The sequence below is a fragment of the Clinocottus analis genome, unplaced genomic scaffold (genome assembly GCF_023055335.1).
Source record: "Clinocottus analis isolate CAN_PGR_092001 unplaced genomic scaffold, fCliAna1.0.p SCAF_20, whole genome shotgun sequence".
In the NCBI taxonomy this organism is placed as follows: domain Eukaryota; kingdom Metazoa; phylum Chordata; class Actinopteri; order Perciformes; family Cottidae; genus Clinocottus; species Clinocottus analis.
The window spans coordinates 11,569,579-11,585,566 of record NW_027175932.1 but is presented as its reverse complement, the minus strand read 5'-3'; positions in this window follow the sequence as shown (position 1 = coordinate 11,585,566).

Genomic DNA, 15,988 nt, shown 5'->3' with positions numbered 1-15,988 from the left:
CAGTGTCCCTGAGTCCGTTTCTGCTGTGTGTTTACATCTGGGATGGTGTGAAGCAGAAAGAGAGAGAGGTTATGCTCTGTAGTGGACAGCAGATACTGGGGGAGGGCGCCAGATTAGTTGGCAACGCTGTTCTCATTTTTCAGCCCTACTGCAGGGTGTAATATCACGATGTGTGCTGCTTTGATCTGAAAGTAATAATCTCTGCTATTCTATGTGAATGAATTGGTTTTGGTTCTGCTCTTGTTCCTTATCAGGAGTATGAACTGCATGTTTCTCTTTACGCCTCTTTCTTCTTCGTCTTTGGTCTCTGCTTCTGTAAAACCGCCAGACTGTATTAACACACAAAAGACATTAAAAAACTCCCCTGCCACACTGACTGAATCAGAGAGCAATCTGATTGTCGATTTCTCTGTTTGCAAAGATGAGAATCAGAATTTCTCTTCCTTCCTCCTTCCATCAAACGTCTGTCCATCTTTTAATTTCAATTGTTTCCTTTGTTTTTTTTTAATACATCTTCTAACCCTTGTTCATTTTTGGTTTGTAAAATGGAAAAGGTGACAAATTAAACTTGATCTATATTGCTCAACTAATCGCTAAAGCTTTTTAACATCTTTTGAAGTGAAGTTCATTCAGATATGGTACGTTTTTTTTATTATGTAAAAAAGTAACCACTAATCATAGCTGGCAGATACATGGAGTGAAGTAAAAAGGAACGAACTAATCTTCTGATACTTCAAATATGTATTTAAGATGAGATGATCATTGAGTTTGACCAGGAACAAAGTCTGTTCACCTTATCACCGAGTTTTAAGAAACACATTTACAGCTGGAAGGGTTGGAGGTAAATACCTAAATGTATATCTGGGACTTTTCCTCTTCCTAGGAACGTGGTATTTTAGGGATTTGTTTGTCAGGCTCCAGCCGAGGACACACGTCGGATGCGGGCGTGTGGTGCAGGGAGGTGGTCACAGTGCACACGCAAGGCAACACGCAGGAGGGATGTGGGACTTTTTGGCAAAACAGAAAGTAAGTGACATGAAACCTCTCCACTGTTCTTCTCAAGATCACTTTCACATTTTTTGAGTGACAGTTTGTCAAACTCTGAAATAATTCCCATGCATTTGATTTACATGTATAATGTGTGAATATATAGATTAATATTATACTACACGGGATCATTTTACTGGAGGTGGAAAGCGTTTGACTTACTTTTAGAACTCGTCCGTAACCAAACAATATTTTTAAGACTTAAACTAATATTGGTTATGACCGTATGATCGCAGTTTTGGAATTTATTACAGATATATGTAGATTTTAATGATTGTATCATATCTTTATGGCACATTTATTTTAATTGGTTATTTAAATGTTTTAATTTAGATTAATACAATTAAAAAATCTTTCTCATTTACTTGTGTCATCATTATTGACTAATAACACATATTCAATGGGATGAAGGGTTCTTTTATTGGACTATTGCTCGTTCTCTTTCTCTGTCCGTCCTTGCATTACACGAGTACGAATAAAGTGTTGAAACTAATATTATTTTGCAGTTACACATAAGAGTCAAACTGTCAGCTTTGAACATTTCAATTCAAACACTTCTTCGTCCTAATCCAGAGGTTTTGACGAACCAGGTTCCACAAAAGGTTTGAATTGACTTGAGGAGCGCGGAGGACAAAATGAGGTGTATCCAGTGTGTTCTCAAAGAACTGAATGTGGCTTATCATTAACGACGGCGCGGGGCCCGCTTCTGACATCCGCCATGTTTCAGTGTTGTGTTGTTAACGTGATGATCAGAGCAGAAGGAACCCTTCACTCCATCAAAGCTGCACGCTTTCCCGCAGTAACATTTTCCGAAACCGTCAAAAACTTCTTCTTTTTTTCCATAAAAGAAAAAACAACACCCGACAGATTGTGCGAAAGGGCCGACTCAAACATCTTCAAAAACGACACGACCGAACCGAGAAAAAAAAAACACACGCGCCGCGCAAACCAAGAGGAGGAAAAAACGAATCCCGGCCGCCCGGGAAATCAAAGCGGCCCTCGTTTCTTCTCATTAGCTTCTCGGATTCCTGAGACGGAGCTACCTGTACATCACAGAGATCGCAGCCGGCCCGGTGAATGAGCGAGACGCCAATTTGTCTTGACATGTTAAGTTGCGACTCGATCGGGTTACGGAGACGCAGCGCCGTTAATGGACGAGCTGAGCCTTCGTCTCACTGCGCTGAAGGCTGCACCGGATCCAGTTACCGACAGGAGCCCGTGACCTTGCCGGCGCCCATCACGCGCCGATTTGTTGACGGACAGATTTCCACCAAACGGCAGTTGAGAATTCACTGAGGGATCACCGACTTGTACTTTCTAGAAATCCTTTTGTCTTCCATCACAGGGAGCTGCTGCCTTAAAAGAACAGTTGGAAACGCCCGACACTTCGGAAAATGAGTGAAAATGTGGCGAAATGTGCTGCAAGTGATTTTTAATTCATGAGAGTTCTAAAAAGAAAATATGTGAGACTGTTTTAACATGAGATCTAAAATATAGCATGACATTTGAGACTGACTTTTCCTCTAGCGACGATTGTCTTGGATGGTTGCCATGAAGTTTGGTATAGATAGTCATGCTCTCCAGAGGAGGAACACCACTCACTGACTGGTCATCCCTGGAGTTTTGCTCTCCACCAGCAGGTCAAAGTTTGCATTCATCCAGTGGATTATCTTTTAACGTCTGGATGGATTGGGGCGTATTTCAGATGTATGTGGACGCAGACGATGAATGGATGTATGAATGTGAAGGCTCAAAGTAAAGGCTGGGGTTACGCCATAAAGGAAGTGCGTCAACAGGAGCAGGAAGAGGACAGGTCTTTGGGTTTTTTTTCACAATGACTTGGGAATGCTACAGGACAGAAACTCAGGACAAAATGGATCCAATATGTCCAACTACTTGCATCCAGAATGACAATGTTTGTTGTACTTTGTGTTTGGTGCTAATTAGCAATTGGTAGCATGCTAGCTATGGACATCATCTGCTCAACATTGCCACTGTGCGCATGCTCGCAAGCCAACGTTGGCGTGTTGCTCCAATTTAAGCAATTTAAGCTGCCAATGCTTTGCAGTTCCACTAGCGCAGCTGTAGACGCGTAGTCATATTTAATGCTGACCAACAAGGATGGTAAAACATTAAAAAGGAGACTATGTAACTTAAAAGAAATAACAGTCCTTTTCTCAGCATTTTCTCAGCAAAACATTCTCTTGGATAAAACACAGACAGAATAAGAAATGACATCTAACCTGTCAGTTTGATAGGACCCACCTGGCTAATATATGCAGTTTGTGTTACTGCCAGCTGTCCCTTTATATTAGCCGTTCAGCTCTCTCTGCTCTGATACAGTCGTGAGGAAGCTGTCGCATGAAGCTCGTCGAGGGCGTTCCTGCTGCAGCCGAGCGCCGCAGTCCTCTTCACACAAGATGTAGCCAAATACAAACTTCACCAGCAACACAAACGCAACTTGGCTTTATAAATGAAGACGAAGGAGCAGATCGGCCACTCTGAAAGAAACCCAATTTTCTCAAGCTCAAATAGCACAACGGCAGCAACATCGTCACGAGATGACTCGCGCGCAGGTGCGAAATATTTTCAGCGATAAGGTAACATTTTATTACAAAGGCTAGGAACACAATGAATTACTATGATTACACGAATATGCCACCTTGTTTATGTGATTGCTTTGCGAGCACTTCAGTGAAATCAATTTCCACGGTTTAAATTGAATCCCTTAATTAAGCGGCGTTCTTCCCGCGCTTCAGCGTTCCGTTGCTTTGCATTGATTGATGTCTGCTTTAGCGATCACCACAGGGAAACGGCAGCGAGGCGGCTAATGCTGCACGGAAAACACAGATTGGAGCAGACAAAGCCCAACCCGAGAGGAAGTTCCAACAGGGGTTATGTTATTAAAGGAAGCCTGTGTGTAGGAGTGTGTGTGTGTGTGAGTGTCTGTCTGTCTGCACCTGTGCGTGATTGTGCAAACCCATGCTGCGCAATGTGTTCATTATAATGATCTTGGCGTGGCATCTGGTACTTTTACTGTACCTTGTCAGTTCATCAACACCAGAAACACCGCAAACTTTTAAAGCTGCTCGAGCACCGTGTGAAAACAAAGCTTTTTTAAATGACAAAGACGTGCTGTCACGTCTCAACTAATCATGAAGCTCTTTTGTTTGATTCATCGGTTGGTGTTATGGGAGCCGAATGGTCACTAACGACACCTGCCTTTGATTCATGAAACTACAGCCTGGCAGAGAGAGGGGACGGGAAGTTTCTCTGTTTTGATCAAGAGAGACTGCAGTCAGGCAAACGTACAGGTTGTGGAGTTACCAAAACAAACTGTGCAAAGAAATGGTAGAAAATACATTTGAACGCCACATGGCTGTCTGCTATGTAGGCTGCTTGGGTGATTCAAACTTGCGTTCTTTCTAACGGCCACCAGGGGGCGACTCATCCGGTGACACAAGGAAAGTAAGATTGAATACAATTCTATGAGAATGAAACTTCTCATTTGATTTCAGTAAACGTTGGCTAGTTTTAGATCTTCAGTACAGCATGATTTTAATATCGTGAATAATGATCCTATTTAGAGTAAATAGACCATAAAGCTGGCTATGCTTGAGGGCGTGGCTACCTGGTGATTGACAGGCCGCTACCCCGGCGTTGTTGACGTATTCACCTTTGACTTTTAAACCTTGCACAATGTTTTTGAAGTTTATGAAAGTTAATTGTAACATTTTGGTGGCCTGAAAGTGTCTTCGGCTGTACCTCCAAAACCGCAGTCCAGAAACAAAAATCAACATCTGTTGATCGATTAGAAGGAAACGTTGGTCAGCCTTCGTGCTTCTCAGACTGTATCCTAAAGACTTGTAGGATGCGATTGTTGAGGTTGACGTTTGACAACCAGTCGACGGCCCGTTATGAAATGCGGTGTAGACTTTCATCATCAGCTCGGGAGGAATTTTAAATCACTTTGGTAATAACTTCTCATCCAGCACCAGAGTCAAAATGTGAATTTGTCCAATACTCGTCTCCATCAGCTTCAGCTGTACTTTGTGTTTAGTGCTAATGAGCAAACACTAAACGAAGAGAATCAACACGCCAAACACCATGTACTATTCTAGTCTGTAAGTAAGATAACACACAATTACCCGTCTATCGACATCTATCTCTATTTACATCAAGTAATCCTGCTGCGCAGCCTCTCCACGCATGGAAAACCATGAAAAGGAATATATTAAATCTGATTTGTTCGAGCGATAAAGTCATCCATCAGATCGAACTTACAGAAGTGTGGATGCATGTTAAGCTTGTCCAGACACAACTCTTGCCTGAACAACACCAGCATAACATTAGCATGAATCAGCTCTGAAAGATGATTTATTGCACAGCTGCACAACAACGGTTGTGTGTTGGAAACAAAGCAGCCGGGCCTAAATTATTCATGAGATATAATAAGAGGATAGTTGCCGTACAGGGTGTTTGTCGGTGAGGGTCGGACGTTGGGAAAGAATGGAGCTGAGAAGAGGGAGCTCTGGTGTGCGGAGTGACCATCTTTCAGCGAGATGGAAAAGAAAAGGAGTGAGGAAAGTGCGTTTACAGGGCTCCACGCGGAGTCTTTCAGAGCAGAGAAAAGACTTTCTCAGACCTCCGCTTTCCCTTGCTCCGGGGAGTCCGTTTGTAGTGTAATGTTATTCTGGCCCGTGGACACGTGGAGTTCTGCCACAACAAAAGGAGACTCATTGGATGGGGGGGGGGAGAGAGGCGCCTCTCAAACGGCATATATTAAACGTCTTCTTTTGTCGGTCTCACCTTCTGTGTTGTGCCGGTCCTTTGAGTTTGTCCCAAATCCGCGGGCGACAGTGCTAACAAGGCTCCCTGCTGGTCCCTGGTCACGCTGTATTTACCTCTCTGTCGCCGCAGCGAGGCGGTCAGCACGGACTGTCAATACGGCGGTGACCAAGAAAAAGAACTTTGAGCTATTGAGTCACACTTTTTCAGGCGGTGCAGCACAGTATTTGGATTAATCTCCAAAGGACTGCAGCCACTAACAAGGCGGTTTGGACGGTTTGTGTCGAGGGAGGAAAATGGTTCAAACTCGACAATGACATGGGAGATAGTTCCAGTTCAAGTAATTGAACAGTGAACATGCTGTCCCTGTCTGGGCTCGTCCACACCAAAGATTTCACAGTTGTCTCGAGGTGTTAGGCAGTTCTTCTTTCTTTCAGTTTCACCATTTGGCCAAGTATCTGAGTGTCTGACTGCATTTTAGTTACAGTATGTTTTTCACACATGCCGCAGTGTTCTCTTAAAGTCGCAGGAGAGCATGAGACTCTCAATGGACGCCTGCAAGGCAAGTCAGCAGAGGGCATCGTCATCCTGCGTTTCCATTGCTTTGCTAGCTCGGCTACTGACAACTGTAAGAAGCTAATCACTGTCCATTTAGCGCTACTTTTCTTTTTTCAATCGTCTTATTTCAGAGCGCTACAACTTCTTTGGGGCGAAGGGGCCGATGCTAGTCTGTCATACGACGGCGAGAGTGGTGCTCTGGTTGAACCAGCGGTGCAAACGCTTTCCTCAAAGAAGCGCTTGACGGACACACGTCCTAAATAAACTGTCCATTGAGCCGATCTACTTCACACTTGGTGAGTGTGTCGCTGGGGGCGTGAAGTGTCGAAATTGGTGGAATTTGGACAGGTTCAATATTGATAAAGTGATTGCGTCTGTACGACAGCAAATCTCTAGCGAAACAGCCGTTATAGCAGCTTTAATATGTTCTTATTCTCCTCCTCCTCGTTAAAACACCCTAAAATAATTAATGTTTGATATGGCATATTCTAAAAAGGGGCATCAGGGAGAAAAAAAAGAGACCTTCTACTTCTTATTTCCCTAGGTCTTTAAAGGGTAAACCGTTTTTAAAATGCCAGAATATATTTCCGAGTTGCATCATTCCCTGAAATAAGTTTCAGATGAACAGCGAGGGAGCCTCTTTTAAAAAGGTACAGAAGAGGAACATGCAGTGGCACAGCTACTCTCAAACAAGTGTCCTGCTGTTGCAACAGACTGCAGGTGAATCTCAAGTTTGCCGTTTTTCCTACCGACACTAAACTCCACAGTTGGCCCTGTCGGAGCAAGAGCCGGTCTGCAGGGCGGCCATGTCACCATCAGACCGGCTAACGGGTGAGGAGGGGGACCGCCAGATCCATAATAAAGGCACACGGGTTCAAGGAAAGAGTTGGTCCTCTTCCTGGGGAGTAAACTTGCATCGATGCTACCTGACCGGGTGAAGCAGGAACCACGTCGCCGGGGAAGCTGGAGGACTCAGTGCGGCAGCAGAGATAGTGACGCTCGGTCCGTGAGGTAATTTGGGCAAACAAACGACGAGTGATTCATTTTTATGCTCTATTGTTGTTTGTATAGTGAGCAGAGAGATGTTCATTACAGCGGAATAGCTTCTACCTCCTGCCAATTAGGGGGGGATGATTAGCAGAGACGTATGCTGGGATTGCAAATTCAATTCTCTTTGAGACAGGAAGTGTCGATAGGACCGACCTCTGCTGCACGAGTACCGTACCAACATTTATCCATTTTATATTTTTATTTTACACAGAGGCAGAGCTGAACCGCTTTCCCTGAAGCTTTTGCTTGTTCTTTCTTGACAGCTGCATGAAGGTACAGTGTCATGTCAGGAAGCCTTAATTTAAAGAAAGTAAACCTGCAGAGGTTCATGTGCGAGAGCACAACTCACGTCTTCTCATAAATCTCTGATGTATGTTTGCGTTAGTAATCACTGTAACCACAATCGTTCCCTAACCTCAAGTGTTTCAGTTCTCTGATTTTACACAAGCATTTGCCAAGTTCACATTAATCCCTTTACCTCAAACTTTATGCTTCCTTTAAGGCATTTTATATTTCTAGATCATTAATAATTATACTCATTTCAAGCCAAAAATGATAATTATTAGCAGTATAGTTTTTCCTGTTCATGTCATGCCAGGACTGGTTAAACAAATTATCATTAAAATAAAAAGATGCTGCCTTTGAACATTATGCAAACAAAGGAAATTAAATACTGACTACTTATGTTGTGTGGGTTGAATATGAATAAAAGTTTCATATTGAAAATCATAATCACAGCACATGGAAAGTCTCACATCATGCACCAGGCAGTGAGTGAGAAGATCATTATTTTTTTTTCAGCTTGATGAAATATTACTGAAAGGCCTTGAAATAGGAAATCAGTTTCTTACAGAGCAAACAAGAACACATCATATTAGATTGTTTCAAAACATAAGCCCTTCTCGCTGGATCAAAGTGGCAGGTGTCACTCAAATTAGGTCTGCTGTGTTTTCGGTTGCAAAATTCTTAATTAACTACAATGTTTGCATATTCTTGTCACGCTTTGGAGAACAGACAACATTCATTTATTTAAATAATTACATTGTTTCTGTATCCCCGCAGCAGAAACATAATGTTTTAATTCAAAAGAAAAGTTACAAGCATGAATTCAACATAAAAGCATTGAGCACAAACTAGACACATAGATGAAGAACAAAGGAACTGGGCTCGTATGAACAGGGGCTGCGTAGAGGAGAGGTGGGAACAAGTGAGCAGGAACACAGGTGAAACTAATGAGGGCGGGGCAGACAACCAGGAAGGCGGGAAAATAAACAGCAGAGAACTTCAAAATAAAACAGGAAACAAACTAAACAATGGCAATTTTACTCACAAATATTAAAGGTTATACAGAAATACAATGCCATACCTCCCGCAATGCAATACACAAGTGGCTCGCACAACAAAAATAAACACCCCTCAACACCTTTACTGTGATGAATTATAAGCTCAGAGGTCCATCCTGCATTGTGCAGTTTCAACCTCACAGTTTGCGCATCCACAATCTGACTTGGTGCCCAGACAGGTGACCTTTTTACCTCGCGTCATGGCATGAAAGATGCAACCTGCTGCTGTATGAATTCTGTGTAACCTTGCCCCGTGGACAGGACATGCCTAAGTATAGCCTTCCTGCGGTGCGAAAGGTCAGGAGGCGGCCCTCGTGTGCCTAAAGCATCCTCGCTTCAACCTGTGCTCGCTGGAGAGGTGTTTTTGGGTGGGAAAAACAAGAAAAAAAGCATCCTGAATTCAAGCAGAGAGCGCGCGCTCAGGAATCACCGTGTGATGATGTGATGTGACGTTAAGTGAAGCTGGACGGGGTTTTTTTTAGCTAGCTGAAAGGAGAGTGAGAGAGTGAAAGAGAGCAGCTCAGAGAGGGCCGGAGACGTGGCGAGCAAAAAAAAAAAAAAAAAAACACCCGAGCCCGAGGTGAACTCTCCCCGCGCATTCCCAAACTTCCCCCGTCGTGACTGCTGCTGCGGGGCGGACGGCTGTAATGACGCGATCACAATTCAGCTCAGAGCCGCGCATGTGTCCCAAGTCTTCAACGTTTGTACATCCCCCTCCCAATTAATAGTTTGCATAATCGCGTGCGCAGAGGAGCCGAGCTGCCCGCGCGCGCATGCGTCCTCCCGCGGTGAAGTTGCGGCAGAGATCAGAGACCTTTCGCGAGGTGTTTTCCCGCCGGGGGGGGCGGGGCTTCAGGTGAGGTGCTGCGCATTAGTTTGTGTGTCGGCACTTTGATTGTAATTAAAACCAAAAGACTGCTGCCCTACTTTTTGTCCAACTTTGGAAGCCCAGCACCTGCGAGTTGAAGGACATCACGTGATTAATGACACCGGCGTGTCATCTATTGTTTTTTGTTTGTTGATTTATTTTTCCCCTTCCGTGTGTGTGTGTGTGTGTGTGTGTGTGTGTGTGTGTGTGTGTGTGTGTGTGTGTGTGTGTGTGTGCACGTGTCTTAGCTGTTATTTGTGTCTTTCACACTATGGTCTATAATTAGTATTAGAGCAGGGGATTTTGATTGTATCCATTGTTTTTAGAGCTCCCACACCAGACTCAATAAAGGTTGATTTAATGTGTTTTGCAAGTCTCTCTCTTGATGCAGTGTCAGTGTGTTTGAAAATGAAATTTTGCCATTGCTCGGTTTCCGGATGCTCTGTTGTCAGCAGATACTGTAGCTCTTGTGCTTAATGGTGTGTTTGTGCGTCCTTGTTGTTTCGGGTGTTATCTGTTATGCTGTTTGCTCCCTACACTTCCTGCTGTGCGTCCTGTCTGTGCTACTTCACTGTCTCCTTCAAAACTATCAGTCACTGATCTCACTGATCTTTTTCTTGGCATTATGATGTCTGCTACGATTAATTAAAACCGCAGTGTAAGTACCTGAGAGATGTACTTCCTGTGACTATACAACGCTTCAGTTGTTCTATTATTATTATTATTATGGGTGCAAAACTCAAAGCTCTTGAAGAAAAATAATTGTATCTGACTACAAAGAAAAGCATTTGTTTTTTTTCTCTCGCATAATTAAATGAGATCAAACTAATTTGTTATCTTAATTTCTCATAACACAAGAAGCCAGTGACTTTAAGTGGAACGTAGAGTCTGCTTGCTAGTTAATAAGATGTAATTTCCTTGTGAATGCAGGAGAATAACACACGCTGAGGACAAAACAAGGACACGCTGCCAAGGAAAGGCATGTTTCACTGCTCGGAGCTGCCAGCCTTCTTGGCGACGACGGCCTTGTGTGTTTGTTTGTGCTAGTGTGTATATTTTTATTTATTCATGGAGAGCTTAATCAGGAACGATGGCTCTTTCCTAAATTGATAAACCCGATTGAACATTATAATCAACGATTGGAAACAGCTCGATTCAAGAGACTTGATTTCATTTTTTGCTTTTTACGCCTGACGCATATTATTTCTTGTCAGACGGACAGTTGTGCGGCACAAAATCTGTTCAGGAACCCAAAATTTCACCGTTAGCATCAACAAGAGTGCAGAACTTTGGCCTCCCGCTCACCGTCATTAAAGCCAGAGTCTCGTTCTGGAGCCTCTCCTAAATCTGATCCCTTCTGTCCAGCATGAAACTGTGGCTTTGAATCTAACGAGACATTTCAGACCTTTATGGAGTTATCAAATGTTGCATTTAGCATTGCAACGACGTCTGTAAAGTCGAAGACAAAAAGACACCGAGCTGTCCTCTCCGTCGCACAAAAGCGAAAACGAAACACCTCAACACAACTCGCTCTCTCCTCCTTTGAAGCCCGCCTCTATAAATAACTCCCCAGTGCTCTTACGCACTGGGGCTGCAGAGAAAACCGAGCTAAGAGTGCCCTCTACGTGCCGGCTGAAGCTCTGTGACTGAAAGTGTGCAGCACAGTCATGCAAAATCACTCAGGGCATGCACTGATATACAGAATCAGGCATATTGAGCTGCAGCTGCTTCTGCACTCCCGGATGTGTTGATCGGTAAAACATTTTCCCTTTTACCTTCCTCTTAAGCAGCTTAATTTCCGCCCCCCCCCCCCCCCCCATATTGGCTCAATATTAAGAGCGCCTGAGGTAAAAGTCAGAGGGAAGGCTTGACGCACCCCGGTGCCCTCTCTAAGTGCAGTGTCATCAGAAGTTAAGTGGGAAGGCAGGCCAGATCAAAGCAGCAAAGCAGATCTTCACTGTCTGACTTCATCTTTGCTAAAGCCAGAGAAAATCCTGTCACAACCTCAGATGCTCAAAAAAAAAAAAAGATTTTCCTTCCGGACTCATTACCCCCCCTCAACCCAGCGCCGGGTGATGCTGCACGCAGCCGTCACGCTCGTGTAACCCAAATCAAAAGGCTCCGTTTGAAGACTTGTTTGGGTAATAAGTCTATTACTGAGCTATAAAAGCTGCAATTAGATGGAAAATCTGGAGTCAGTTTTAGAATCCCAGCGGATATTGTCCAGAAGACGTTCGTCCCGATGCGCTGAAGGAATTAGCAGTAGCATGCTACATAGCTGCATGAACACACACACACACACACACACACACACACACACTTCAGTGGTACAGTTTTACAACAAGGAATTTAATAATGTCAAATAAAAAGCAAGAGGTGTCAGAGTTACAGCAAAACAGAAGTGCAGCAACCACACACACACACACACACACACACACACACACACACACACACACACACACACGATGAAAGGATGTTTTAATCACATAGTGAAGCATGAGGAAGGACAAACGCTTTCAAAGCCATAAAACAAGAATGATCTTGTCAACATGTTTGGAAAACCATGTGAATAAAAGTGATAAGGGCATTTATGAAATTGTCAATTAACTGAATTTTCTCAACCTGATAAATATCTGACCAAGCTTATGTTGGCTTATAGTTGAGATCAATGTAGAAGTAAAATGGAGAAAAGTAAGCGTAAAGAAACCTTGTAATGACAACTTAGTCGTATCTTTAATCACAGTTCAAACGAAAATGAAACATTCAGAAACATTTGGATTTCACGTGTTGGTGAATCCTGATTAGTGTAACAGAGGCTTCATTACTTTTTCTCCATCTAAGCCGCACCCACGCAAACAAAAAGTACAGAAATCTCCCAAACAAAATTATGAAATTCACACAAAAAATGTGTTTCTCAAATCCACTTTGCTAATGAAAGAGGATGATTGAGAAAATAGGGTTTTACTGCCTTCAAATAACGGTGCTGTGGCAAGTTATCATTATGTGTGTAAAGTGTCGGGCATTATTGTGTCTTTATCCCCACGAAAATATATCATCTGACTGTTCAATCTCTTTTTCTTGTCTATATTTTGCAGCGTAATCTGGAAAGATTTACAAACATAGCATTAGCAGCTAAAGAACTGCGAAATAGATTCTTCTGAATAGGTGGTGGAGACCAAAAAAGGTTTAAATAAAATTGTCTGGAATTTCTTTTTTTCCTTTCCACTTTAATATTCAATGCAAAATCGGTCCCATTTCAGAAGGAATCTCCGCTCTCGCTCATATTCTTGCCGGTCTGGTGTTTGAATCTGAATAATACACCGTGAAAATGAGACAATCGCCCCGTCACGATCCGGATTACGTCTTTTCAAAGCGTCTTCCTGACACTGAGCTACAGCGAGATCCAGTCGGCAAGTGGCAGAAACACTCGCAGGAGAACGAACAGCCAGTTCTTCGCTCCACAACCTGGCGCTGGAGCAGACAGATGTGCTGATATGCCATCTATAGCCGCGGGCCTTTCCCGACTTCTAAAGGCTTCCGCTGTCAAAGTGGGGCGCCTGGGAGTGCATGACACAAAAGTTAAATGAAGGTTAAATGGAAGCACTTCAAAGTGGGAGATCTCCAGTGAAAAATAACGCAGGGAAGGTTAATGCGTGTCTTGTTGAGACACCGGAGCAGCTTGTAGCTTTTGGGCATCACGGTTTGAGGTCCAGTTTGGGTCAGAACGCCTTGGGGCTCTCGCTTATTGGTTTGACTCGCACAGTCGATGTGCGCGGTGCGATGAGAGGGGTTTGAACTGATGCTTGGTGAGCAGTTCTCTTCCAGGTCCAACAGACAACAGCGGCTTTGTACCGCCACTCAAAATCATCCACCTTTGATATGATGGATACAGATAGAAAGGAACAGGCCGGGAATGCCGCAGAAAAGCTTGATTTCTAACATGTTTAGCTGTTATGGCTTAAACCTTCCCTTTACAACCAAAGTAAAGGCGACAGGTGTTTGAAGTGTCGTATGAAGTGTTGTCTGACCACATCTAAAGACATAATTGGGCAAAAAGTCTAATGTAGAGGAACAAGACACGGTAGATCTCACATATAAGTAAAACAGCACACACCTTTGAATGGTATCTCCCCGAGGGCATTCACTCAGCTGCTCATCTCTATGAACAGATTGTTAATATGAATGCAGAACGGGCAGCGGGTCGCTATTTGGGATTGGAAGCGTTTTGGTTTCCACTTGGTGTACTTTGAGTAGTATTGACCAATCACGTTGGAGCAGGCTTTTGTTGAACGCAGGTAAACAGTGTGCAGTGCAAAAGAAAGGGATCCACAGAAAAGAAACCATCAATCAACGATCGTCTGATGAGGATTTTGCTTTATATTGGCTTCAAACGTGGACTCCGAGTCCCGTCTCGCAACTCAAGTTGCTAATCGGAAACGTAGCCAACGAGCAGCAGAGCCCCCAGAGGCTTAGCCGAAGTCGGGACCGAAAGCCGATTGTGTTCTGAGGTTGTGGTGTTGCACTTATTGGTACACACACAAAAAGCAAACCGAATAAGGTGTGAATGAGAAAAAGAGAAAAGCCTGAAAGAAGACCTGACCCTGCTGACTTCCTCGCCTCCACACACCTGGCCAATTCCCCGTGTGAATCGGGCATCCGTTTTGCCAGATTGGATTTTTTTGAAATTTTACAGAAACTTTCGGACGCCGCTCTCCCAATCCCAAAGTTGGAAAGATGTGGGAAGATGGGTGTCGAGACGCTGTGTGTAGCAAATGGAGAAATTTACTGGAGGCTCTCCTCTTTCAGGGACTGCTAAATTAATCCGAGAGGTCTAACCTCCCCCGTAAAACAAATACTTGGACCTTAGCTATTAGCTAAATCAACAGTACCAAACACATAGCACTTAAGGAGGCGCTTGAGGGACTTGCAGAAGCTTGATTGGACGTCACAAGTCAGCTGAGAGCGTCACAGCTGTGCAGGAGCCACTGATTGTAAAGCATGAACGAGACAGCTGATACCAATCAGCTAATGAAAGCAGGACTGCAGTAATGCTCTGCTTCACGTAATTCATCCTCATCGTGGAAAACGCCAGCGAGTGAATTGACAGTCAACGGAAACGCAGTACATTTATATATTTATGTGTGGCGGAAGAATCTCAAGCAGCGAGACTCGCGATGAAGACAGTCCCGTTTCATGTTTCTGCACGTAAAAGAAAGGAGATCAGAGGAATGAGAGCTCAGGGGGGGGCCAGGTGGATGTACGGCGTCCGCAGCTCGACGCCACATCAAACGCATGCTAACATCTCCGCTTCCCCTCAGCAGTTAACCTATTGTCACAACGTTGTTAGCTCGGCGCGGCGCGCCAGTCTGCCAGCGTGACGGCCGACCGCCACGACTCAAAGGCAGCCGACCTCAAACTCCGCAGCGCGACAGGGAATACAGTTTGCCGCTGATTTGAAGGTCAACTTCTTCTGCATTCAAACCCCAGCAGGCCCCTCTGCCCCACACTGAACCGTCTATCACAGAGAACTGGAGCTTATTGTTCTCTCATCTCCTGTTGACCCTCACCGCCCCATTAAAATCTAGCCTGAAACTCTGCCTGAGGGTCTCCAGCCATCATCGGCACGCGCAGCCTCCCAAAGCAACGCATGCTAATGATGGGGAGAGAGGAGGGAGAGGGTGAGGGGGGGGGGGGACCGGGAGTTGGGATTGGTGATTGGTTACCAGGCAGAATTCATTATCGGCGGGTCTGAAGCCGTAGGAGAGCGGGAGGAGTTCCACTTTGAGTGTAATGAGAGCCGCTGGTCCCCTCCAGGTGATCTCGTGTGCCGACTGCTAATGGAGGCGCACACACACAGATATTGTTATTCCTCGTGCCGACGTGCCATAGGGATTATTATACCTCGACCATATGGCGGTTCTGCTTTCGCATGGTGCTTGATTAGCTTATCGCTCTGTCTGGAGTAATGCGGAAGGTCAGATACACTCCGACCTCACTGGCTTGGTTGGTCGCTCTGGCGCTGCGCTGCCAGCTGAGCCCCACGCGGCCTGCGCACAGACGGCCGTGTGCCGCTTCTGATCGCGTCCAATCAATCGGACTGACCACAGGTGTGATGGAGGAATATCTCAAAGATGATCTAATGGAAATGGGAGTCCCCCCTCCTGAGAGAAACTCAAAGTGTCACGGCGAAGGGTCTGATGACTTTCGTCAATGTGACGCCTCCACTTCTTTTTTTCATGAATTTGGAAATCTGAAATCCAGATTTTTGCTTTGCCATGTGTGACGACCTTCCCTCTCTGCAGCTGGGTCCCGGCCTAAAATGGCTTTCTGGTGG